The 27,371-nt window shown below is 39.6% G+C and overlaps 1 protein-coding gene and 1 long non-coding RNA gene across 7 annotated transcripts in view; both read left to right on the top strand.

Moving 5' to 3' along the window:
* Window positions 1-27,371, top strand: part of CDK14 (cyclin dependent kinase 14) — a 511,224-nt gene that overhangs the window by 80,324 nt on the left and 403,529 nt on the right. The window lies entirely within an intron of this gene.
* Window positions 1,392-2,950, top strand: LOC145716415 (uncharacterized). Its single transcript, XR_014139051.1, has 2 exons — window positions 1,392-1,563; window positions 1,772-2,950. It is a non-coding gene; the product is annotated as an uncharacterized LOC145716415 (long non-coding RNA).

Raw genomic sequence — 27,371 nt, 5'->3', positions numbered from 1 at the left:
CCTGTGTTCTGCCAGTGCCCCGGTTTTCAGACGAGTTGAACAGTCAGTTACAATACGGTGCTCATATGATTATCAGAGTCATTGATAGGATATCTTTATCCTGGCACTCCGGGAGAAGCAAATATGGCTAAATGTGGTTGAAGAGGTAGAAAGAGACTTGTGGAGTTCTTAAAGGGACCTGCGGTGGCTTTCAGGAGCCACAGAAGATGATGGTGCTGATTTTAATGATGAACTTAACCTCAAATTTATGGTTTTAAAAATATTTGGTACTGGTACCGATTAAACACTACCTTTATGTTTATCTGTTATCATCGGGATCATTTGTTATTTTATGTGTGGACTGAAGGGATGTTTAGGGAAGCCGGGTGTGGGTAGAGAATTTCTCTAAGTTGTTGAACCAAGAAATGACAGAAAAGGGAGGCAAGTATTAAAGTGGGAGGGTATGCAGGAATGAAAATAAAAAGGTGTAGATTAAGTGAGCTGTAGTCTATGAGTCCTTGATCTCCCTTGAGGAGGAAGACCGAAGGCATTTTTACAATTTAGGTCTTCCTGTACTAGTCCCCAGGGGGAACTGTTAACCTAGAGTAGTTTACTTGCTGACTGGGAGACTGTCCCTTGTGGAAGGATAGCAGATCCGTGGTTGTTGGGCACAGACTGCGTTTGGATATTCAGTGTGTATAAATTGAGTTTCCCTAACTAAGAGAATTTTTACCTCAAAATAATATTTGAAAGTCCATTAAATTTTCTCCAGTTACTTGGAAGACATGAAATATACCTTATCTATTTTTGGATCCCTCCCTAGGTAGGTTCTAGGCACTTAATCATTGTTTGCTGAGTGGATGGAAGAATTTGAAAGTTGCTAATAAATCATGAATTACTTGGAAATCATTCTTTGATGATCTTACTGTAAGAAGAGAAACTTTGGGTCTTCTTTGAGAAAGTTTTTACAGAATTTCAGATTCATGATTGTTGTAAGAGACTTATGCAGTGGGGTGCCTGGGTGGCTCAGTCGTTAAGTGTCTGCCTTCGGCTCAGGTCCTGATCCCAGGGACCTGGGATCGAGCCCCGCATCGGGCTCCCTGCTCCGCAGGAAGCCTGTTTCTCCCTCTCCCTCTCCCCCTGCTTGTGATCCTGCTCTCACTGTGTCTTTCTCTGTCAAATAAATAAATAAAATCTTTAAAAAAAAAAAAAAGAGACTTGGGGCGCCTGGGTGGCTCAGTCGTTGGGCGTCTGCCTTCGGCCCAGGTCATGATCCCAGGGTCCTGGGATCGAGCCCCACATCGGGCTCCCTGCTCCGCGGGAAGCCTGCTTCTCCCTCTCCCGCTCCCCCCGCTTGTGTTCCCTCTCTCTCTGTCAAATAAATAAAATCTTTGAAAAAAAAGGAAAAAAAAAAAAAAAAGACTTATGCAGTCTAACTGTTCTATTGATAACTTAACATTTTTAGGTTTTATTTAAAGTTTCTAAAGTTAGGGGTGCCTGCCTGGCTCAGTCGGTAGAGCATACGGCTCTTGATCTCAGGGTTGTAAGTTCGAGCCCCACTTTAAGTGTAGAAATTGCTTAAAGGTAAAATTTTTTTTTTTTTAAAGATTTTATTTATTTATTTGAGAGAGAGAATGAGATAGAGAGCATGAGAGGGGGGAGGGTCAGAGAGAGAGGCAGACTCCCTGCCGAGCAGGGAGCCGGATGTGGGACTCGATCCTGGGACTCCAGGATCATGACCTGAGCCGAAGGCAGTCGCTTAACCAACTGAGCCACCCAGGCGCCCTTAAAGGTAAAATCTTAAAAAAAATTTTTAAAAGTAAATAAAATTTCTAAAATTAATGGAGACATATGAAACTGCATTAGAATAACCTGACTATTCTGAGCATCTTCATTTTTAATAAAATGATGTACCATCAAAATTGAGGGCCCACATCTTTACACTGTAAATCCTCTAAGGCAGATATCAGCCTATTTTTAATGCTCTGACAGGCGTGCAAGGTGGGTTTGCTTGATATTTGCTGTCTCAGAAGAGGCAGGTAGTGTCACACTTAAGCATGTGGGCTTGATAAGGTGTGTTCCAGTTTGAATTCACACTCTACTAGGATTCCTATTAAGTGGCTTATTTTTTCAGTGCTCTAGTTTTCCTCACCTGCAAAATGGGAATAACAGTGTATCTACCAACCTTAAGGGACTTATGTACAGATTAAATATGGCATTCGTGTAGAACAGAACTACCTGATGGCGTTATTATTAACATTATTAACTTACTTCACTATGTCTATGTAATTTTTTATTTAGGAAGTGTTTCTTAAATGAATTCAATTAAATGCCACACCTTTATTTCATCTATGAAGGAAATTCCTTTAGAAACACTGAATACTCCATTTGTAACAGTATTCGATATAATAGTGTGGTTTCTCTCATATTGAGCCAGATGGCGTTCTCTAGCTACAGAATAAAGAATCCTTTAGCTGTGTGTCATTTTTGGAGCAATCACATACATTACTTTAAAATGAAATTAACATGGAATTAAAAATTGATATATGGTAATTGTATAGAATTTTCCACTTAATTGTAAGAGAATTATTTTTGCATCTAGATATTTTAAGAGCATCAAAAAGATTCATTACAATAATTACACCTGAAAGGGCTTGTTTTGACAAAGATTACTTTAGAAAGTAAGCAAATAAAAGTGAAAACAGAAAAAGCCTGTAAGTTTAATTATAAATGTGACCACAGTTCTCTCAATACTCAACTCAGATTTAAGTCTATACTGTACTCTGCATTGTGAATTTTCTATTTCATTTTTATTCATGGTAACAATTACTTGAAAACATTTTTTTTTTTTGAATTCTAAAATGTATTCTTTATTTGGTCACATGCAGTTTGGTGATTTGCAAATAGAAATTCACAAATACTTACTGAATACCTAGAGTGTGTTTTATCTCAGCTCTGAACTTTGAGGCTATAGCGGTGAACAAAACAGACAAAAATCCCTGCCATACTGGAACTTAATTGTGAGGGGAGACAGGTAATAAACACAAAGGTGAACTTTATTTGTCTGACATTAGTAAGTACTATGGGGAAAAATAAAACAAGAGAATATATGGGAAAATTCGTAAGTTTAAATAGGATGGTCAGGGGTGCCTAGGTGGCTCAGTCGGTGAAGCGTCGGACCCTTGATTTCGGCTCAGGTCATGATCTCAGGGTCATGAGATCAAGCCCCGTGTCAGGCTCTCACCCTCTCCTCCTCCCCACCACTTGCGCACTCTCTCTCAAATAAATAAATAAATCTTAAAAAAAAAAAAATAGGATGGTCAGAGGAGACCTCATGGGAAATGCGGCTTTTGAGCATAGACTTGGAGGCCGTGAGGGAGTGAGCCAAGTGGATGCATGCGGGAAGAGTATTTCAGATAGAAGCAACAGCAAGGAAGCTGTCGTGGGTGGGACAGAGTGAACAAAGAAGAGTAGTCGCAGTGATTTCAGAAACATAAGCAATGTATGGGGTCTTATTGACTACTGTAAAACTGACTTTTATTCTTAACGAAATGGGAAAGCATTGGGAGTTTTTTTGGGGGGTGCAGGGGGGATTCGGTAGAGGGAGAGGGAGAGAGAATTCTGAGCAGGCTGCTGCCCAGTGTAGAGTCCAAGGCAGGGCTCGATCTCATGACCCTGAGATCATGACCTGAGCTGAAATCAAGAGGCGGACACTTCACCGACTGAGCCACCCCGGCGCCCCACCCGTTGGAAGTTTTTGAGCAGATTGAAGTGATTTGGCTTCCATTGTAAGAGCACCATGTCATCAGCTATTCTGACAAAAGACAGTAGGGAGCAGCAGGAGACCAGATGAGAGGTTCCTGCAATTATCTGTAAGATGATGGTGGAATCCGATCACCATCCAACTAGGGTGGCTGCTCTGGAGATATGGAGAAGTGGTTGGAGTCCTGATTTACTTAGAAGGTAGAGTCAGTGTGATTTGCTAACGTATTGGATATCAGATTAGACTCATCAAGGCTTTGGATCTGAATAACTTGACTGATGGAGTCACCATCAAGTGATCTTTGAGGAGACTGTTGAAGCAGTCTGTTCCGGGATTGCTCTTGGGCAGGAGATCAGTAGTTTTGTTTCAGATGTGTTGAGTTTGAGGGAAAAGGTACACATTTCTACGTATAATCCCATAGCACATGTGTGTTCTTTAAAGATATAAAAAATAAAGAAAAATGAGTTATGGAGTGCTCCAATTTGAGAAATACATGCATTTTACATTTAGAATTATTTTAATGATTCACTTGATTGCAAATATTTAGGAACCCGTATTTCTGGCTTGCTTCCTTGTGTCATTACTCCGTCTAACACTTTTTTCCCTATAAGCCGAGTGTGTGTTTTTGTTTGTTTTATTGGTTTGGTTTTAGATAAATACACCCAGATATTCCATTACATATCTATCTTTCGGGAACTTATCTTTCAGATATTATCTACATCGGATAGCCATGTGTTTATCCCAAAATGATACCACAGTTGCTCAAATTATTTTTTCTGTAATTCTGTTTTTAAATTAATTCAAAACTAGCTTATAAGCCACCCGGGAAAATTAGTCTTGAAGGGATTTTCAATTTTTAGACATGGACTTTCATTCATCCTCAGCTTTGGCACATTGTACATTGATACCCCTTAAGAGTCAACAACTTTTCATGTGACAAGCTTAGTCTTTCACTCGTAAGTAGACTAATGATGTGGACTAATGAAGGTCCATGAGGGCTCTGCTTGCTGGAGACTATGCTGGGGATGCTGGGGAAGGCAGGGGCCTATGACTGTCCTCTGCCTCCTTCTGCCCAGCACTGCCAGACACTACGACTGTTCTCACCTCTCAGGTTGCAAGGGACGGGGGGCGGGAGGGGGGTGGGGGTAAGGGGCAGGGGGGTCTTTTTATTTCTCTGAAATAGATATTCTATTTTAAAAATCTGTTTACTCTCAGTAGATACTTTCATAGTAAATGAGGTATTGTTGTATTTGCTAAAAAAGGGATATTCTTCAATTATATAGTATCATCTTAGGGAAATCCTTGTCACAAATTTTCCTTGTTTCCCAGATCAGGATTAGTTACAGTTCTCTTGAAGATATTGGCTTTTGACTTTATTTTTTTTAAAGATTTTATTTATTTATTTGAGAGAGAGAATGAGATAGAGCATGAGACGGGGGAGGGTCAGAGGGAGAAGCAGACTCCCTGCTGAGCAGGGAGCCCGATGCGGGACTCGATCCAGGGACTCCAGGATCATGACCTGAGCTGAAGGCAGTCGCTTAACCAACTGAACCACCCAGGCGCCCATTGACTTTATTTTTAAAATCTTTACAAAGACTCAATCATGTCACTTAACATGGCAACTAAGAAGCTTACAGTCAGATTTGTATTTGTTGTCTAGCAAATGTGAAATCCTTTTCCTTTGACTTCATTTTTTCACACACTTAATTTTTAATTGTGAAAAAAACCATATAACATGAAATTTACCATCTTAACTGTTTTTAAGGGTATAGTCCAGTTGTGTTAACTATATTCACATTGTTGTGCAACAGATTTCTAGAACGTTTGCATCTTGCAAAACAAATTCTATGCCTGTTGAACAGCAGTACCCCATTCCCCCTCCCTCTCATCCACTTATTTTTAAAGATTACTTTGTAAAAATCAAACACAGATAGAGCATTAAAATGTCAGATCATACTAAATGGATGATTATTTAAAAAAAAGCACAGCAGTTTATTTCCCATGTGTACCCTCATTTTCCTATTTCCCTTTACTTGCCCTAATCTATGTAGACAGTGACATTCAACTCTTTTTCACTGTTTCTCTAGTATTTTTAGGTTGTATCATCATTCTTATTTAAATAAGTAGTGTGTATTTTTCATTATGAAGATGTCAGTGTTCACTATCCAGTGCTATCTTTTGCCATTCATGTATACCTTTTTGTTTCAATTTGAGTTAATAATTCACACTTGTTGCCCATTTGCTTACTTTTCCAAATTCCTTATCCTTTTTATTTCCTCCCAAATGTGCTGACAATCTTTTAAATGATTAAATGCTTTTGGGGACCTCTGTCTCACAGCTTCCACTTTTCCAGCCCCAGGATAGATGGCCTATTCCAGGCCTGAAGAATCTCCATTATCCTGGGACTTCCCTCAGTACTCCATCATGTTGGATTGCCTGAATGAAGATTCCATGCCTGTGCTTCCTGTTTGATAGAACACTCAACCAGTAGTTTCCCTAAGGAAAAGAATATGGGTGGCTAAATTTTTGTTACTTTCATGGCTGAAGCTGCCTTTATTTCTGATCTCACACTTGAATGATAGTTTGACTGGGTATAGAATTCTATGTTTAAAATACTTTTATCCTCTAGAATTTAAAAATTAATGTTCTATATTGTCTTATAGATTTAATTTTCACTTTCAAAAACTCTTTGCCATTGTAATTGCTAATTTATATATGTGTATATGTATCATAAAAAATATTTCTTTGGAAGCTCTTGGGATTTTTTTGTATATTATTATTTCTGGTATGATACAATTTCTTAATAGTTTGCCTTATAATAGGTGTCTCTCTCTCTCTCTTCCCATTCACTGGGCTAGACACTTGATGGATTTTTTGAATCTGAAGACTCGTAACCTTTGGTTCTGGGATAGATCCTGGAGACTTTTTGTCTTTTTTTCTGGGAAATTTTCTGGTTTCATTACTTTACTAATCACCTCTCTTCTCTACCTTTTCCCTATACTTTATGAAGCTCCTGTTAGTTAGATTTTGGATCTACTGGATTATGAGATTGGTATTCTAATATTATTTGTTCACTTGCATTTCCTATCCTTTGGTCTTTTGTTTCTGTTTTCTAGATTTCCTTGATTTAGTTTACCAACTCCATGCTTTCAATTTTCACTTGTTAATTATATTTTTAATGTCAATCTATTTCTTGGTCATTGATGATTTCTTTTACATAGCATTCTGTTCTTTTATATATGTGATCATCTTCTTTCTCTGAAGATATTAATTATAGATTCTATTTGTCTGTATTTCAATTAGTATTCTCTAGGGGATATTAAATATGACTTTTTTTAAAACAATATAAAAAGGTTTTTTGTTTTGTTTTTACTTTTAAAATATTCTTCTGTTTTATGCAATGTCTGTGTTATATCTAGATCCCCCTTTCTCCCCCTGTTTATTTTTGTACGTTACTCTTTATATTGGAGACTGTTCTTAAATGTATGGTTATCATTTTCTATCAAGTGTTTTTTAAAAGTGAATCCTGACATGTTGATTAGTACCTCTCTCTGTGTGTATAGCTTATTGGCAGGTTGTTTTGTTTGTCTGGTGATGAAGTAGCAAGCAAGTTGCTTCATCAAGGGATTCACAAATGTCAGTATGTGAAGTTTTTCTTTTTAGACAAGTTTATTTTTCCAGAGGAGACTTGTAACATCTTGGTTGGGGAAATTGGGCTCCCTATATGGGAGCAGATCAGGGAGTAGATCTGAGAGTTTCAGTATTTTTCACTTTGCAAATTCTCACTCAGTCCCTCTGGGTTCAGTCCTAATTCTCAGTCTGCTTTCCCTTGATGATAACTCTGATCCTTATACCTCTAAAGATCACTTTCTCCAGAAGATATCCTGGCTGCATCGCGGAGATCTAGGGGTTTCAGTTGCACCATAGAGATATTTCACCCAGCTCTCTTCTTTCTGCTTCTGTTCCTCACTCCTCTGTCCTTGGTTTACTTGGCTTGTCTGAGTTTTGTGCATGAATTGGCTCACATCTCATTGGTATCCCCCTGACAGGCACTTGACCAGCAGCTTTCTCTGCTCTGTCAAACTGATAATTGCTCCACCGGCACTGTTGAAATGTTTCTAACTTTCTCTTTGTCCTGTTAGGCTTATGTCCTTTTTATTCCTTTACTGGCATGTATTTTTAGAGGAAAGGAAACAAAAAGGTCCAGGTGGCTAATCTGCCATGTTTAACCAGATGTCCCCTTCAGCTTTTTGAGGTTTTATTTTATCTTGCTATATTGTAAGTATTTCACTATTCACCTTAAAAATAATTTCTGGGATAAGGCTGGGTATAAAATGTTTTGAAAGGTGGTACCGTGAGTGAGTATAAAACTGTAATATGTAGCAGGACACAGAATTGAAAGTTAATGAAACCGTAATATAGTGAAATAGTGAATAGAATTTAGTGTGATTAAAGACAACCTTTGCATTTTTAGTTGTCTGAAATACATAATCACCATTCTTTCTATCTGGATTGTCTTCCCCCCCAAAACAAAAAACAAAAAAGAAAAAAAGAGAGAGAGGAAAAAATGACAAAGAATAATGGATTATGCCCTTAGGCATATTTTGTCTCCTTTACTACATCTTTTTCACTGCCTTATGAGCACTTTAGAGATGTGGGCACCTTGAAAAATGGCTGTGCGATTCTTGCTGACTACCGTAATTTTTTATAGATTCTATTACTAAAAATAGATTTTAAAATAAATGAATTCAGATTTTATAGTTTGTAGGTTTTTTTTTTTTAAAGATTTTATTTATTTGACAGAGAGAGAGAGACAGCGAGAGAGGGAACACAAGCAGGGGGAGTGGGAGAGGGAAAAGAAAGCCTCCCGCAGAGCAGGGAGCCCGACGTGGGTCTCGATCCCAGGACCCCGGGATCATGACCTGAGCCGAAGTCAGACGCTTAATGACTGAGCCACCGAGGTGCCCCTATAGTTTGTAGGTTTGATCAGTATCTGTTTTTCTGTGTGAGGGAACTATTCTAGGAAAGTTCCATGAAAATTCATAATTATTACACTATTATTTTTTAAAGATAAGTTTAATCTTTAGTGGTCATGTGACTTAAATTTAGGTAGGCAAGTGAAAATGTGTAAGAACCATTTTATATTTTTGCTTGCTAAGTCGGGTAGCTAAGGTTATTTATTTGGAGTCTAATCAAAAATAGACCAACTCCTCATATTTGTATTCTATATATTTTATTGAGTTAGCACATTTTTGTATATATCTCCTAAACAGTGAATAGTGCATTTATATAAAAGCACTTCGTTTGCTGCAGTATATTTCGTATATTAATATACAGATATAAAACGTTGTATTTGAAGGTTAATTAGCTTTTGAGCACATTGTAATTGGTTTTTTCATGTCACTGCTTCTGCATTGGCCAAAGTCCAGAATTATTTTTATTTTTTATTTTTATCGTATGTAGTAAATAAATCTATAGTGTTTACTGTGTGCAAGGCACTGTCTTAAGTCCTTCATGAAGATCAGCTAATTTATTTCTCACAACAACCATCTGAGGTTGGTACTGTTTATCCCCATTTTCTGGTGGAGAAATCTGAGAGAAGTGAAGGAATTTGTCAAAAGTCACACAGCTGGTAAATAGAGTCATGCTGTGAATGCAGGCAGTCTAGGTCCTGCGCCCATCATCCTGACCACTATGATTTAAAATAGTAACTCATTCCAGAGTGATTGCTCTGCATCCACAAAAAGTTGGGACAGCTACCCTTCAGTCTTTATCCAAACCATGATAGACATTAAAGGGTTTCAGCTAGTACTCATGGAAATAGGACTGCCTCCCACTTTATTGAGACTCCGTGAATATCTTAAAAAGAAGATAAAATCAATCTGGCATGGTAGAACCTGGGAGATTTTATAATCCCCCCACCAGAGCCAGTGAACCACAGAGAAGGCAGGCGGCCTAACACCTTAAATGTCTCAAAGGTATGCGTTATTGACCAAAACCTAATGGATTCCTCCAGCACAGGGGTATGCCCAGTTCTCTCCATAACCGTCCACATTGTATCACTATGAGAGGGTGGGCCAGATGGCCAGTTTTCAGAGGTAGTAAAATAAATTTGCATGTCTTCAGCTTAGAATATCTGTATTTCCTCTTTGTGAGGTCCTCATAGATGCACATTAGACTTTGATAGACAGTGTGATGTTGAGTCCTTCCCACATTTGTAGGTCAGCAGATAAATAATCAGAATGACTCAGACCTACTGTCAGTGTTGGGGGAAGATGAAGATCTTTTGAGACAACGAAGGAGCGCAGATTATCTCATTCCTGTGTTAGAAGATGAGTGTGCTGGATCGAGGACTCTACACAATTGAATCCCAGAGCTGTTACAAGTCCACAAAGCTCAGATAAAAGCACAGAATATCCCTTCTTGTGTGTGAAGCCAACATGGCACCCACCATGTGCTGTGTTAAGGAGAGACTAACATGACTGAAAGATTGCACCATAACAGAAACCAGAATATGGGGAATAGTATGGAATTAAGGTGTTGTGTAATAAAAACTAGGTACTTCTCAGTAAGTAGATGCTTTCCAGTTACCCACGAATTCAGAATCCTGGGAGGTTTGGCAGATAAGGAACAATTTGGCCTGCAGGCTTTGGCATCAGCAGACTCAAGCTTGAATCCTGGTTCCACCACTTATGTGACCTTGACCATGCTGCTCAATCTCTTTAAGCTTCATTTTTCTTCTATGTAAAATGGGGGAGAATAGTAGTACCCATCTCCTAGGATAATCAGTGGGATTAAATGAGATATTATAAACAAATGTTTGATACAACGACAGGTACATTGAAGCACTGAGTGCCTTTTAGTGATAATAGTGTTAGTTGTAATCACCATCATCATCAGCCGCAGCAGCATCTCCCTCTCCTTCACATGCTCATCTTGTTGATTTCATGTGCTAAGTGTGTCCAGATTTCTTTTCTATTCCTGTCACCTCAGTTTTAGTTTTCCTCTCTAACCTACACTTGTACAGTACTGTCCTATTTGGCTTCAGTGACTCATCTTATACCTCTAAAATCCCTTCTCAAAATTATTGCTATTGATCTTTTTAAAACTCAAATGTGACCATGCCCCTCACTGCTAAATCCCTTTCAGTGTTCCTCAGAGCCTTCAGGATAAAGATGATCCTTCTCATAGTTACAGGATGAGATTTTCTCTTTGGGTTTAAGACCCAGGTGGTTATTTTCAGCTCTTACAGGCTACATTTCACAATCTTGGTGAAAGGGACAAAGGGTTATGCTTCCTTGCTACATCCTAGATCATAAAGTCAACCACTGAGCACTCTGCGTTGCTACATTGGCCAGGTTTATGAAAGAGAGCTAATGATCTTGAGACCCACCCCCAGCCATGATCATACAGCTCTTTAGTCAAGTCAGTAACTATTTATGGAATACTGTCTATGAATTTAGCAAATTAGATTGGACTTGTTCTTTCGGAATCTCTGATGCCCTTTTCATTTAAGCAATTTCTGAATTTACTGTGGGTCACGAATCTTTGGGGAATGCAATAGCAAGTAGAGTTTATGTACTGGTTATTTTTATCTTACTTTGACTCCACCAGAATTTCTATATATCTGTTTTGACGATTTGGAAATTTGGGAAGGCTGGTTATAAGACTTGGCTTCCCAGTAGTATCTGGGTCTTCCTTGAAAGATATCATTCTCAGGAGGGGTTCCTACTTGCATAACATTATTTTATATTTTCTTTGTTTCAATTGTGTGGACTCTAAAGTTATAGATCTGATATCTTTGTAGACGCAAACCCAGTTTCATTTTCTACCTTTTAGCATTGACTTGCATTTTTCATTATATTTTGCATAGAGGTCACTGCACTGCTAAGATGAGAGAGAAAACCTGCTTTACATTCAAGGCATTTCTTCTATCAAATTAAAAAAAAAAAAGATTCTCCCCAGAGAGAAGCATTTTGCCAGCAGGGTTCTGTAGCTTGTAGGGTGTACCAGGAGAAGGTGCATAAAAATGTGAAGCACATGAACGAAGGTATAGTTCATTTAGCCTGTGTGTGAAAAGCCAGATTTCTTTTTCATGCTGTTATAGGAAGTATTTCAGATTTTGTACATATTTGCTTTTTTTCCATTTTGAAATGGTTGCTCTGTGTATTCTTCCCAAAGGTATTTAAAATGTGACGACTTCTGTGGAATGTAAATATTAAGGTTGATGTCTAAAGGTCGTTTTTAAAATTTAAAACATCTGCACTCTCTCATACTTAAATATTTATTGAGCAGAAGTTGTATAAGTTATATAAGCTGGTGGCGAGTCCTTGTAATAGACCCTAGTCTGTAATGCCCACACAGATTTGGAGGAAACAGGCCAAGATTAGCACCCATTTTGTAAGTGTTCCCACCTGGCGGCGGGCATCTTCAGGGGTTTCCCCATTCTTTCCTAACCTGAATCTTTGTAATGAATAGCTTTTGCAGATACTGTTCTTTTTGGCTTTCTCGGGAACACCACACACTCACAGTTGTGTTGGTGGGGAACTTACAGGAGGGGCTCCTCAGGGACGTGGCTCGGGAGAGCAGAAATAGAGCTAGTTTGTGCTGCAGTGTAACTGTGCGGTGTTGCTTGTGTGTCCCGAGTCAATTCAGCGGAGGTCCCAGGCACACGTGAAGTCCAGTGAGTGAACATCTACTCTGGTCATCGACTTTGGGTCCTCTGCCTTTGTTGATTATTCTTAACGATTCCCTTTCTAGTTCCTCTCTGACTTGATATGAATCATAAACCTGCTCACGGAGCAGAGAGAAGTTGTTTAAGCTGGCTCTGATATCACACGTTGTTCATTCACCTGAGTGGTTTTGCTTCCTTTTAAAATGGATGCATAGTGTAAGGATGGTAATTTGAGAGCTCATTGAGGCAGAACAGATGTGTCATTGGAATTAAGTCATTTGCCTGAGGAGATAAAAGCAGACATAGGTGGGTTATATAAATTAAAGCCACAGTTCACACCAAAGGGATGGCCAGAGGGTGGGAAGGAAGGAAGGAAGAATAGATTGCTGTCATCAGACTCTGCTTCAGGGTGGAGCTCTGATCTTTTCACTTTTGCACCTGAGCACTTGGCCCTGTGCCATACCTGTGATGGGTGTTCAGTATATGTTTTTTGAAACAGTCGAAGATGGAATAACTGTCAAACAAGATGTTGAGAGTAAGATCTAAGAAAAAAGGGGAAGTAGTGATTACATAACAAACACTAAGCGTACAGAAAAAGCCAAGAGGAATAGAAGGCAAACCATGATTTAAAAAAAAAAACAAAACAGTGAGGGCACCTGGGTGGCTCAGTCATTAAGCGTCTGCCTTCGGCTCAGGTCATGATCTCAGGGTCCTGGGATTGAGCCCTGCATCGGGCTCCCTGCTCTGCGGGAAGCCTGCCTCTCCCTCTCCCACTCCCCCTGCTTGTGTTCCCTCTCTCGCTGTGTCTCTCTCTCTCAAATAAATAAATAAAACCTTTTTTTTTTTTGGCTATTTATTTATTTAAATAAAATCCTAAAAAAAAATAAAAACAGTGAAAGCAAACCCACTTAAGGTTAATTGAAAGGCATCTGATTCAAAAAGAAACTTCGTAGATTGACCATATTTATTCTATATTAAGTTTCTTTATACAAAGAAATATTAAATATGAAAATCAAACCTACTGTTTTAACCTTAACAACACAGGATTTTTTTTATATGCCTCTTGTCTGGAGCAGCTGATTTGAATTCTAGGCTATTCTGGTACGTGATCAGATGCCAGTTTTTTTACGAATTAAAAAAAAGAATTGAGTTTTCTTGTTGAATATTTCACCACCCAAAGTAGTATTAACATTTAGTATTATAAGTAAGTTAACTGATTTACTGTGCATATGTGAGAATCTGTGTGCATTAATTAAAGACGGTCATGTGAATGTTCTTGAATTGAAGCACTAATTAAAAGTTGAAAATATTCAAATAGGAACATGCTGAGAAATGTTTCATTGGGAAAATTAGAGGAAAGTATGAATGTGCTAAGATATGTTTCATTGAGAAAATTAGTTAAAACTTTTTGAGCAAGAAACTATGAATACCCTTTAGGTATGAATGTTAAGGGGTTATAAATAATCATTCAAGACTGGTGTGGCGTGTCTTATTTCTATGCAGACCTTGAGCAGCTAAGTTGATACTTCAACCAAGGACAGACATGGTTATGTGGGTTATATAATCTTATGTGACCAGAGTAATTTTTCACAAATGAAACTGCTATTTTTCTGCTTATGACTGCTTGTTGCCTACAGGATAACATCTAAAACAGGCCGGCACACAAGACCCTTCGCTATTTGTCTGCTTTCAGTGTTACCACAGTTCAGTTCAATTTACCCATCCCACTTCCTTCTTCCCCCGCTCTCTCCCCAGATTTCCTGTAGGGAACTCCTTACATTCCTATAAATATGTTACAATATTTCCTACCTCATTTGTTGTGCCCATGCTGCTCTTTCTGTGTAAACATTCCCTAGCTAACATTATGAGGCTGTAAAAATGTAACTTGGAAAATAGTTGATGGCTCCTTTTGGTGTTATACCATCTGTATTAAAGGAATAAACAATCGAAATATATATTGTCTGTTCCCATAAGCAGCGAGTAAGAGTATAGAAATGATTATTCATGTATTCATCCAACAAATATTTATTGAGCACCTATTTGCCAGGCACCGTGTTTGGCCCTGGAGATTTATGAGTAAGCAAGACAGAGAAATCCCGGCCCCCAAGAAACGTTTACTTTAGTGGGGATGACAGGCGGATAATAAACAGAAGTAGAGTGGTCAAGAAGAAGTGCAAGGAATATCAAGCAAAGCAAGGGAAACAGAAAGAGACACATGAGGGGAAGTGTTAATAAAGTGGTCGGGGAGAGTATGTCTGAGAGGGTGACATTTGAATGTAGATCTGAAAGAAAGTAGGGAGCAAACTGGGAGAATATCTGGAGGAAGAGAGTACAGTGGCCTTGAGGTACAGAGGGGCTTCATGTTCTTAAGAAACAGGAAAGAGCTTAGGGTGGCTGGAGTACCATGAACAAGGGGACTGGTAAGAAGGTCAGAAAAGTAGCCCCTTGCCGGTCATGGTTATGATGTAGCATTTTATTCTAAGTTAGAAACTGTTGGGTTTTGAGCAGGACAGTGACACTTTTTAAGATCCTGGTTGTTGTGTATAGACTAGGGCTGGGGGGGAAGAATAGGAGAGTGGCAGCAGAGAGATAAGTTAGGGGGCTGTTGTGATCATCCAGAGATGCATGGTGGCTTAGACGAGGGTGGAGGCAGTGAAGGTGCTGAAAAGTGGCTGGATCTAGTATATGCTCTGAAAATAGTGTGAAGAGAACTAGCTGTTGGGTTGGATGGAGGATATCAGAGAGAGCAATCGAGGGTTCTCAGGTTTTTGACTAGGGAAATTGAGTGTATTAATGGTAGGGCCATTTATTGAGACGTAGAATATTGGGGTTGGGAGGGTATGAAATCAGGAATGTAGTTTTGGCCCTGGTAAGTTTGAGATTCATGTTAGATATCCAAAAGGAATTATCTTATAAACAGTTGAATATATGAGTCTGGGGATGAGGGAAAGGTAAGGCCTAGAGGTATAAATTTGGGAATTCCCGGTATATTGGTGACATTTAAACCATGACATTTAAGATCCCCTAAGTAGGGAGTAGAGACAGAGATGAAAAGAGATCCACATCCCAGTCTTGGGACACCATCATCTTTGGAAGTTGGGAAGAAAAGGAACCTCCAGCAAAGGCCACTGAGCAGCAGAGCCAGTGAGGCAGGAAGAAAATTAGCCGTGGAGCCCAAGTGAAGAAAGAGTTTCAGGAACGAGGAGATGATCAGTTATGCCAGTTGCTGCTGGGAGGTCCAGGTGAGATCTGGGAATTACCCACTGGAATTGGCATGTGGAGGCCACGGCTGACCATGGGTGAGGTGGAGAGAACAGAGATCTGATTAAAATGAATTTAAGGGAGTTTTTGCTTTTGTTGTCTTTACTTTTTGCTGTCAAAAAATCATTGCCATGACTGATATGTGGCTATCATTTTGCAATATATACGTATGTTAAATCATTATGTTGTGAACCTAAAACTACAATGCTATATGTCAATTATATCTCAGTTCTTTTTCTTTTCTTTTTGAAAGCAAGAGAAGCAGTAGAGCTAATTGGGGTTAACTACTCTTTTTGAAGAATTTTGGCTAACAGGGAACAGAGTAATGAAGCTTATAGCTAGGAGGAGTGGCAGGATCAAGGCAGATTAAGGTAGAAGACAACTTTGGGAATACTAGTTTCATTCCTCTCCCCTCTTTTTTGTGAGGCAAGAAGACAGGCTTTAGCTGAAGCAGTTCTTAGCTCTAATATTTACAGTCCTAGAAACATGAGAAAATTGTCATTGAAAGAGAGAGGGCTTATTACATTCTCTATGGTATTGAAAATCATTTTGTAAGGTATCAGATTTTGGTGCAGTTACAATGTACTTTCTTCTTTTAACTTTTCAGGTGTTAGATGGTGTCTTTGAACTGACATAAAGCTGAACTGCCCTGTGTGAGATCGTTCTATAAACCTAGGAGTAATTTTAGAGTACAAATTTTAGAGAGGACTTGTATGTCTGAAGCAACATTGATGACAGTTACAGTATTGCATTTCTTTTAGAATATCTAAATGGAGTTAAAAGAATCAGACATTTTCTCAATAAAAAGAGGTGTTGGATGGACATGCCAATTGTTAAAAAAAAGTTCTTAAATTATACTTGAAGAAAATTAGCTAATACAGGTTACTTGATGCTTGTCCTGATAGTTAGGGTTAGTTTTAGTTAAAATTAACTGTGTCACAATTAAATGCTTACTTTATATTTTCAGCGTGTGGGGGGCGTATCTTGGAGAAAGGGTTGTCTTCAGAGTCCTGTGATGGTGGTATTTTCATTTGTGCTTGTATACACTGTTCTAACAGTAATTAATTTTTATTAGTGTTTATATTCTTTTTTTTTTTTAAGATTTTATTTATTTGACAGAGACACAGCGAGAGAGAGAGCACAAGCAGGGGGAGTGAGAGAAGGAGAAGCAGGCTTTCCACTGAGCAGGGAGCCCAGTGCAGGGCTCGATCCTAGGACCCTGGATCGTGACCTGAACTGAAGGCAGAGCTTAATGACTGAGCCACCCAGGCACCCCTAGTGTTTATATTCTTGATTTAATTTCATCTAATTGCAATGACAGCACAATAATGAAGTCTACCTATAAATTATTTTACCTACTATTTTTTTTAAAAATATTTATTTACTTATTTATTTTTAAAAAGATTTTTTTTAATTTGAGAGAGAGAGAGCACAAGGGGGTATAGGGGCAGGGGAGAGGGAGAAGCAGACTCCCCGTTGAGCAAGGAGCCCAATGTGGGGCCCAATCCCAGGACCCTGAGATCTTGACCTGAGCCAAAGGCAGATGCTTAACCCTCTGAGCCACCCAAGCCCCGCTGTTTTACCTATGATTAAAATACAATTTCTTAGTTATACTACCTTATGCTCCTTGCACATAGAAGTAAAATACTTTGGTAAATGAAAGAGTGGGATGACGATTGAGGTTAAGCACATGTGGGTAGACTCTGCTTCTACATAGATATCATCATAGATCTTAATTTTAATTTTAATAAGAAAGCAGATTATTTGTGTATGTTTTATAAGCTGATGCCTCAGAATTTTATTCCTTTTTTGATCAGATAGAACATTTTGTTTAGTGCAGTCTCAGAAGACAAGAGTCTTGCTTCCTGATTGGCATCGGTTATCTTAAAACACCCCCAATTCTTTTGGAAACGTGTGCATGCCAATTTAGAACTGTTTATTTGAAAAGTTACTTGGTTGCTCCCGGCAAAATTGATTCTTAATGAGTTTTTGTTTTCTAATTTTCTCTTGTCCAGGGAGTTTCCAGTGGCAGCCAGGTATGAATACATTATGTGGCTGATTTTCCTGTTGGTAAATGTAAAGTTTACTTCTAGCATTCGATACTCACTAAATTTCCCTTGTGTGTCCTGATGGTGGTAAAATCTCTTGCTATCATTCTAATCTGTTCAGTAAGCCTTGTCTTTGAAGTTTCAATGGGTTCTCAGTTTCAACTTGACTCTTAAGCTGCAGCTTTGTAGTTACAATGGGGAGACATGATGGATAGAAGAGGAAGAAAGTCTGGAGAGGGGGGCAGTGGGGAGGAAGGAGGAGGAATCAGAGTGAGCAAAGCTTTCTCATTAAAACTCATAGAGAACTATATATAGCTCCTTCTACCTTTAGCCAAAGGAAATATCAAGGAAGGCTGTAGGGTAGTGCATATAGCTGTTAAAAAAAGTAGTTGAATTTAATGGAATGGTACAAAAGCACAGTTCAGTTGCAATTGCAATAGAAATAGAAATATAGATACTGGAGAAAAATCCGTAAGGAATTGGTGGACATAAAGAATGACTGAGAAAACGAGCCTGACAGCCTGTGGCTGCTACAGAAGCAGAAGAAAGTGCCCAGGCTGATCTGAGCCAAGAGAACCCAGACCAGTAGCAAACTTCATGCAGAAGTATGAACCCCAGGGGTGTCTGAGGTGCCTAAAGGCTTAGTGCTGAACTCTCCTCTGTTTGCCTTATGCTTATCACTGGGCTATAAAAGTCTTTGTTTTACTGAACGCTGTTCTAAGCAGTTTAGACACCAGTTAGCCTCACAACAAGCCTCTAAGGTATTGAATTATTATTATTATTATTATTATTATTCCCATATGTTAGGTATCTTGCCCATGGTCAGGAACCCAGGTTTGTCTGGTTCTTGAGCTCACGTTCTTTTCCATTTAGCTGTTCTGCATCTGAGCTTACGTTGAAGTTAATGCTTCAGTGTACCCATCTATATGGTTTCACCTGTGATGTCTCTTTTCTCCTTCTCAAACCTGTATTATCTCTGAGGGTTTTGACTTAAGGAACCTTGGTGGAAAGGAAATATCTGAACCCAGATCTGCACCCAGTTGGGGCTCCTTAAAGCCAGGTGGTCTTCCTGGGGCTGTAATTACTTTGTATCCAGGGTAGGAACTGATTGTGATGGGGTCAGTCAGGAAGTATGAATTGTTTGTTTTTTTTAACATGAACTTTTATATGAATTGAAGTTTCTTTGAATGGTTAGGAGAAACAATGACTATATAGGGAATCAGGTGCTTCAGTGGAGGATGGATAAAACCAAGTTAATCAGTTTGGCCTTCGTATTGTGATAAATAAAACGTTACCTTCCCTAAATTAGAATCAGGACTGGGGAGAGGAATGAGAGCTAACGATGGTCTCCAAGTTACCCATGACTAGCTGTTGCAACCATTCTCAAAACTCAGTTTTCCTTAAGGAATATGGAAAAAGAGTTTGGTTGTCTGCATTGTGGGTCACTAGGAAAAAACACATCTTTGAACCAGATGGGCAGGCAGTGTACTTCGAGTCCCTGGAGTCCATCCAAATAATCATCCACCAAAGGGGAGAAAAGAACCATTGTTCGTGAGGGTTCAAATGATGGAAGTTGTTCAACTCTTCTAGGCTGTGCTCCTATGATATTACAAAGGTTCTTTGTTAAGTTATCAAATGACATCCAGATAGAGATAACAATTCTTGGGCTAAGAGTGATCATCGCTGGTTTTTGGATATACATTTTCTACCAACATCTTAGCTCTGAATTCTTTGTGACTCTACTATTCAGAGCTTGATTACCTAATGTGAAAATCTGCCAGTTTTGCTTTATCTATGAGACTTTCCTCATTCTGAGTTCCTATAGTATTTTCTTTTATATCTTCAGTGGCAATTATTTCTTGTATTAAGCTTACTTGTTTAAGTGTCTGTGAGGACAGCAGTTGTGTCTCATTCATCTCTATTCCCCCTATACTGCTTAATACAAAGCTCAATAAATGGTAAATGAATAGAATGTGAAAAAAAATCCTTTAGTAATGAAATACAGAAAATGTAGTTTACTCTGTCTTCTTTACATACTCCACACGTCCCTAGTGTACTTTTGTGACTTTTTCTAAAATTCCCTTGCGGTTACTTGTTTAATTTTTAATAACCCTCTTTCCTTCATGGCCAGAAAGCCTTTAAAGCCCAGGTCAGTGTAACAAACTGATTTCCTTTTTGTAGTTCCAGTGACATTTCTTAGCTACCTCTGGCTGCTGGTATTTACCAGCAGTTTATAAATGGTATCCGCAAGGCCACATCAGTTTAGTATCATTTACGTGTTGTGCCTAAAATATGAACATGTGCTATCAGAGCAGCTTGTATGCCTGGTTAAACTAACTGGTCCGAGTATTTAGGCTTTCTACAGGTGCAGATAACCGGTTCATGGGTCATGCTCCATGTCTTGTGGCAGCTATAACTTCCCCTGTAAATTACAAGAATAAATTTAAAAGTTTAATATATATGATAATTTAGTACAAATTTATAGAAATACTAGTATGTACCATAGGTATGTGAAGCCACTTTGTGAAAACATTTGGCTGCTGTTAAACCCATTCTTTCCTACCGTCATCTGAGTCAACATCAACCCTAAATCTCCTTTTCCTGGGGTTTAAAGCAACATGTCTACGAAGTTTCTTAGCTGCAGCTCTAGCATCAGTGTTTCGCCCTAGCCGCCTATCCTTTCGTACATGTATTTCCACGAGCACTAGCACTCTTGGTTACAAGGAACTGAAAATCAGCTCGAAGTGTTTAGAGGAAAAAATAGGATTTATGGGCAGGTTAGCATGGCAGGATAGAATCAAGGGCTGAACAACCATGTTTTAAGAAGTCAGCCAACTGGGACGCCTGAGTGGCTCAGTCAGTTAAGCGTCTGCCTTCGGCTCAGGTCATGATCCCAGAGTCCTGGGATCGAGTCCTGCATCAGGCTCCTTGCTCGGTGGGGAGCCTGCTTCTCTCTCTGCCTGCCACTCCCCCTGCTTGTGCGCTCTCTCTCTCTCTGACAAATAAATAAATAAAGTCTTAAAAAAAAAAAAAAGTCAGCCAAGCAGGCAGTGCCGAGGACCTCAGCGGCTGGGACCAGAGATGCCATGGTTTCAGTGCTGTCTGTCTCTTGCCCTCATCTCTACTCTTACTCCTTGTAAGTTTCAGGATTTTAGTCCAGCTTCTCTGCAGGGCTTGAGACACGGATACGGGTGGCTTCTCAGCTGATGATGCTCTCTGCTTTGCCACCATCAGGAGTAGAGGGGTGTAGGGTCCAGTTCAGCTCTGCTTGGAGAAATCCCAGGGAACAAATGGCTTAAGTTGGATGGCTGGTCTGGTGCTGGACAGGAAACAGCCCTCCCTAGCCTGCAGTGCATGGCGTCAGGGGAGGAACCACTCCGGAATCAGCTGATTTTCGGAACCATTCAAGTGAAGCATTCCACAAGAAGTGGCAGAAAGGACTGAATCAGTATTTGAGTGCTGCTCTTCTTAGTGTTTCACTGGATATGAAAGGAATGTAGGAGTAAAAGCATTTCAGAGCTAGTAACATCCCTGGTACTTATGCATTTTTGCCTCGAACCTCCTGTGTTACACTAGTGAGACTGGACTGGTTATATGATCATCTGACAACTCTTCCTTACACAAATGATTACTTTGGTTTGCTTTCTGTTCTTTGAGGATGGTGTACGTGTGGTTTCAGCGTGATCTCAATCATACCAGCATTAGCTTGAAAAGGCAAACACCAAGACATGGGTCAAAGGAAAGTTAATTCAATTACATAGGAGCACCTATTTTAATTTCAGTTGTGAGTTTCTTCAGTTGGTTATCTTTTCATTATCATGCTTGCTGTTGAATGCATAGCATTGTTATCCATTCTTTTCCATGGCCCTGCTTCCTATTTTATTTTTTAGGGGTATAGAGTGAGACAAAGGAAGAAAATTATTTAATAAATCCTTTTTATTTTAATATTTGAAAGTATATACTACATCAGTGGCAAGGAGTTTCTAGATTAAAAAATGTCAAAGGTGATTTAAAGTTATTTCTGTCTGTCTATTTGACAGGCTCATTTAAACAAGTTTTCTTCCTTTGGGATTTTCCTGATTCTCTAACTAAGTAGAATTTTAGAAAGCTGGTCTAAAGTTCCTGAAGGCAATAAAGCTGACTTATAACCCTGAACTAGAAAACTTTTTCTTCCCTTTTCATAGTTAACATAAAAAAACTTAAGTAAGTTTTTAAAAAAAAGACTTAGCTCCTTAAGAAGCTTTTTGATAGTCCTGGATTTGTAGCCTCTCTCCATACTGGAATTCTGACATCAGGAAGAGAGAAAATCCTCACATCTTTTCTCAATGCCTTTTGCCTTTCTTCTTGCTTCTACCTGAGGATTTTGTGTCTGCCACTGAAGTCTTATAATTTAATTCACATTTCTTTTTTTTTTTTAAAGATTTTATTTATTTATTTGAGAGAGAGAGAGAGCACACGAGGGGGGGGAGGGTCAGAGGGAGAAGCAGACTCCCCACTGAGCAGGGAGCCCGATGCGGGACTCGATCCCGGGACTCCAGGATCATGACCTGAGCCGAAGGCAGTCGCCCAACCAACTGAGCCACCCAGGCGCCCTTAATTCACATTTCTAAGATGATATTAGTGCTACACATTTGGAACTCTCTGATACTGTTCTTTCGTGAATATGGTCATAGTAAGATCACTTTTACACCTGCGTCTCCTGCTCAGTTTCTCATACTTGGGGCATGGCACCCCGTTAAAAAACTGGTTGTGTTTTTGCAAGGGTGTGAGTAGGAAAAACCACACTAGGCCATGCGAATACCTAGGCATTTTATATGTTACTTGAATAAATAATAAATACATAGTGTGTGGAGATATGTATATAGAAACCATGTAATGCATATTTTAATGCAAAAGTCTTATGTGCCATGGATTAGAAATTTAACTGAGGAGAAGCAAAGACTCAGATGTAGACAAGTTGTTACCCAGGATAAATTGAAGACACACAACCAGGAAATACAACATATAGGAAGGAGGAAAATTGTTCCCTAAAAAAGAGTAGACTGAACCCTTGGTTAGAAGCAGAGCTGTGATCAGACATCACATTTTTAAGGGAGACAAAAATAAGGCCTGCCTTTTTATTACTGTAATATGTATCTACCTGTTTCTGTTACTAGGATTCATGATAATCAACCTTCCATGCTGCTTTTTGACAAACATAATCTAAAGTTTCCTTGCTATACCTCTGTCTTTGGGCTTTTAATCTCCAGCCTAGATGATGTTCATAACTGAGCTTTTTTCACCTGGACATATTATCTGCAGTTCATGGTGACCAGCATAGGATTTATCTCTAGCCAAGAAACAAATATAGAGCATCTATTGTATGCAGGACCCAGTGTCAGCACTGTAGGGAAGACAGAGATGAAGAAGATACGGCGTGTGTGTGTGTGTGTGTGTGTGTGTGTGTGTTACGGTTATTGTTTTTGTTAGTGCTCTGGATGCATGGATTTTGAATAGTCTACCCTCAATCTTATTTTCCCCATAGGCCCTCATGTTTCTAGGGTGCAATTTAACAGAATGCAACATTTTTCAAGAACAGATTTATTGGGTTGTGATAGAATTACCTGTATTTACTGATAAAATTAGTTCATTTTTTTCTCCTCTAGAATCCAGAAAGCACTCAAAGTTGTGTAAATATTAAGGAGGAAATCCTAAGGTTTCCATGAAATGACATGAGTGATATATGGATATTTTTGGTATTGAGAAACTATTTTAAATAAATACATTTCTCTGAATATATGGAAGTCTAAGCAATGACTAGCATTAGCGGAGAAGAATTAAGTCATAACATTTTTAGGGTTTTTTAAAAAATAAAGGTTTAGGTTTACTAAAACCTTGTGAGCATTTTAAAACAATCGTAATATGAACATTTCACTGAGAAATGTAGAAAAAAATTGCTAGGGTTGCCTGGATCTATAATAATTTGAAATTCAACCTCTTTTTTGGGGGGAACTTCTATCTTTTCTCTATCACTTTTCAAAATAAAATATCTTTGCCTCCTTGAGACTTAAAAGTTTATTGAGATTAATTCATAAGGCAGACTTATTGTATTAGATTTATATGCATAAAGTAGACTTTGCTCTTACCCCTTTCCTGACCTTATTTCCTTATTTAATATTTTCCTTTTTCCTTTTTTGGTTGAAAAAAAAAAAGGGCTTTCTCTATCTGTTTCTTCAATACTTCTTTTGTCTGGGTTCCTTTTTTATGGGGGGAGGCCGTCTGTCTGTTAGACTCTACTTCTGTGAAGGTCGGGCATCTGGCAGCCTCATAGGTCTGAGATGGCTCCAGGTAGGCTGATAGGAAATCAGAATTTCTGCCCAGGTGACAAGTACCACAGAGCCGAGGGTGCAGCCTGTGGTTGGGGGGTGACTAGGCTAGTACTTCTCTAGGAGAAAGTTCCTAGTTCTGCTTTGCACCCCCCTTTTCTCACATTTGCACAGACCTCTATTCACAGTGTTCTAATAAGCCTGTTTGTCTAGTTGCCCAAGTTTAGGGATGGTTGAGGAAGCCCGTGACAAGACTGAGAAGAGTGTAGTGGCGTTAGGAGGAGGAGGCACGTTCAGAGCCTTAGGAAAGGAAGCCTCATGGCAAAGAGAGAATAAACCATAAAGAAGATGCAAAGGGTCACATGGGTGTCGGGTCTGGAGATTGGGAGCCAGTGGCCCTGTACACTCTCGGTTAAACCCTGATGGCTGTCACTAATGTTCACAATGGACCCAGTCATCATCAGTTGAAGATTAGACTGTGTTTATTATAATCCTTTTGAAAAGTCAGGGAAGTGCATGATACTATAAAGGTAGATACTTCAACGGATCAATTTTTGTTTTCCTGCAAAAATGACCTAAGCAGATAGAGGTCAGAGTCTCGCATTTTTATCAGTTTTCTTTCTTATCTTTTCCTTTATATCTATCAAGATGATGTTTTTACAAAAGACTTTTGTAAATAGACCCTTTATTTTACCAGCTGTTATTGTCCTTCTGTGGTGTGGTTTCAGAGACATCTCAATGTCCTGTAATAAAGATAGTCTTAATAGCAGTGGATTGTGAGTCCTGTACGACATGAACATAATGATTAATTTCCTGTAGCTTTGCCTTCTAGCCTCTGTTTTTTCGCTTTTGCTTTAAGGCCAAGCTTGTGTATAGCTGTACACATACGTTGACACTCTATTTTCCCCACATGTTCTTCCCATACATTCCTAAAGGCCCCTTTTGTTCCCACTCTTCGGGAGCCCACAGAATGTGAACAATGGTCATCCGCAGCAGCTCTTCCTGATACTTATTTATTTAGCAGGTACTGAGTGCTGTGCTAGGGGCTGGGGCAACGCAGAGAGCAAACGAGTAGAGGCCCTTGCTCTGGAGCCATTTACATGCCAGGGAGGGCAGAAGACAAACAAATAAATACATTAGATGGTGCAGCAAACACAGTGCGAGGTGACGGGGAGGGAGGAGCACCAGCAGAAGGCGGAAGCCAGGGAAGGACTCCCAGGAGGAGATTACTGACATCCAACCGAGTAATGAGAAGGCGTCAGCCAAGCCTATCTGAGGAGGAACATTCTAGGCAGTGAGAGCAGCACAGACACATTCCTGAGGCAGGAATTGGCTCTGAGGAAAAGAAACATTGTCCATTGTGGCTGAAGCATGGCGTGATGAGTGCCGGGGGTGCCCTGCTCAGAGCGGCTTGGTCAGTGGGTGCCTAGGCTAAACAGAAGCCCTTCCTCTCCAGCCCCTAGTCAGTGATGACCAGTCCAGGCGTACTCAAGGCCAGCCCTCTTGCTTCAGGTGGGACGAATGTTGGGTGTGGTTTTTTCCTCGGAGGCCACTCTTCATTGCTTTCCCCCATCCTCCCTGTCCTGCCTCCCCACTCCTTCTCTCTGAGAGCATGTCCTCAGTAAATTAGGTGAACAAGAATCCTGGCTGAGCTCTATTTCTAGGAAACCATAACCTAAGACACATACGTGAACTTCTGACCATTTTTTTGCAGGTTCCAGACCCTTATATAGTTGCCTACTCACCACGTCCACTCGGATGTTCCAAAGATACCTAAAACTCTCAACATGTAAAAATTGAATTCATGATAATTTCTCCCATATCCATCTTCCTGTATCCTTCCTTCTAGCTTATGATTCCACCTTTCCCTTTCACTTAATTATACTAAGAATTCAGGGCCACGCTTGGATTTTCCCTTTCCATTAGACCTCCTGTCCAGTCACACAATAAGTAACTCAGAGTGAATGTCTCTCACCTCCTTTGTCTTTCCATCCCCATTTTTTTTTTTTTTAAGATTTTATTCATTTACTTGAGAGAGAGAGCGGGAGGGGGGGTGGGGGTGGAGCAGAGGGAGAGAGACAAGCAGACTCCACACTGATTGCAGAGCACGACTCGAGGCTCAATCCCACAACCCCAAGATCATGACCCAAGCCGAAACCAAGAGTCGGACGTCCTACTGACTGAGCCACTCAGGCTCTCCCATCTCCATTTTTGTTGCTTTAGTTCAGGGCTTTGACTGAAGTATTAGTCTCCCAAGTAGCCTCCCCAGCTCACTCCTGCACCTCTAATCTGTTCTATGCCATTGCCCTGTTGTAAAATGAAAAATCCCACCCAGCTGCTATTCTTATAGTCCTTTAGTGCCTTCCTGTTGGATTAAATGGCAACTTCCTGTTGGATAAAATCCCTAACTTCTTAGCATGGTTTATAGGTCTGTTACACTCTGGCATCAAGCCATCTTTCCCTCAGCCTTCCCAGCTGCCACCAGTCTATTTACTGCTCGGTGGTTTCCTTAGACAGCTTCCAGTTTCAGGCCTCCGATCCTTTTGTCCTGTCCTGCTGGTCCTCAGATGTCCCCCTTTTGGCCAGTGCCTGGAAGACTCAGCCTGGTGCTGCCTCCTCAGTGAGGTCTTCTCTGAGCCACCCTCATTTGTACCCAACTAAGCACTCCCAAAACACATTTCAGTATATTATAATCACTTGCTTTATTTTTAACTGCTCACTGGGTTCCTTGAATGCAGAGAACGTGGCTGTTCCTATTGCTGGGGGCATCAGCACACGTCTGTTGAATGAATACATGAAAAAAATAAAGGGGAAACTTCATTTCGTGCAGTTTGTTGGTTCTTATGCAGGAAAGCTTCATGACCATGAGCGTTATAATGTCCTTATCTGCCAACTCTATAGGAAGGAAGATACAGGAACTACTTGGATGAGGTGACTGAAGATAACACTTCTAACATTTTTTTTTTTATATATATTTCAGGGAACATTGAATGATGGGGGAAGGAGGTAAATTATTTAAGCCCTAAAATATGGATTTGGGAAATTTATTCTTTTAAGTATTCATTTAATATTTTCTAGATAGCTAGATTGTGCTATATGCATTGGGGGAATAAAAAAAGCAGTTGATACAGTTTGTTCCTCAAGGACCTTAAAATGGGGGGAAATGTGAACAAGAGAGCTTTTTTTTTAAATTAATTTTATTATGTTAGTCACCATACGTTACATCATTAGTTTTTGATGTAGTGTTGCATGATTCGTTGTTTGCGTATAACACCCAGTGCTCCATGCAGAACGTGCCCTCTTTAATACCCATCACCAGGCTAACCCATCTCCCCACCCCT

Source organism: Leptonychotes weddellii, chromosome 12 (genome assembly GCF_054177405.1).
Source record: "Leptonychotes weddellii isolate Sample4059 chromosome 12, ASM5417740v2, whole genome shotgun sequence".
Classification (NCBI taxonomy): Eukaryota; Metazoa; Chordata; class Mammalia; order Carnivora; family Phocidae; genus Leptonychotes; species Leptonychotes weddellii.
Note: the sequence above shows the minus strand (reverse complement) of the source record. Positions and strands in the feature narration are given on the sequence as shown.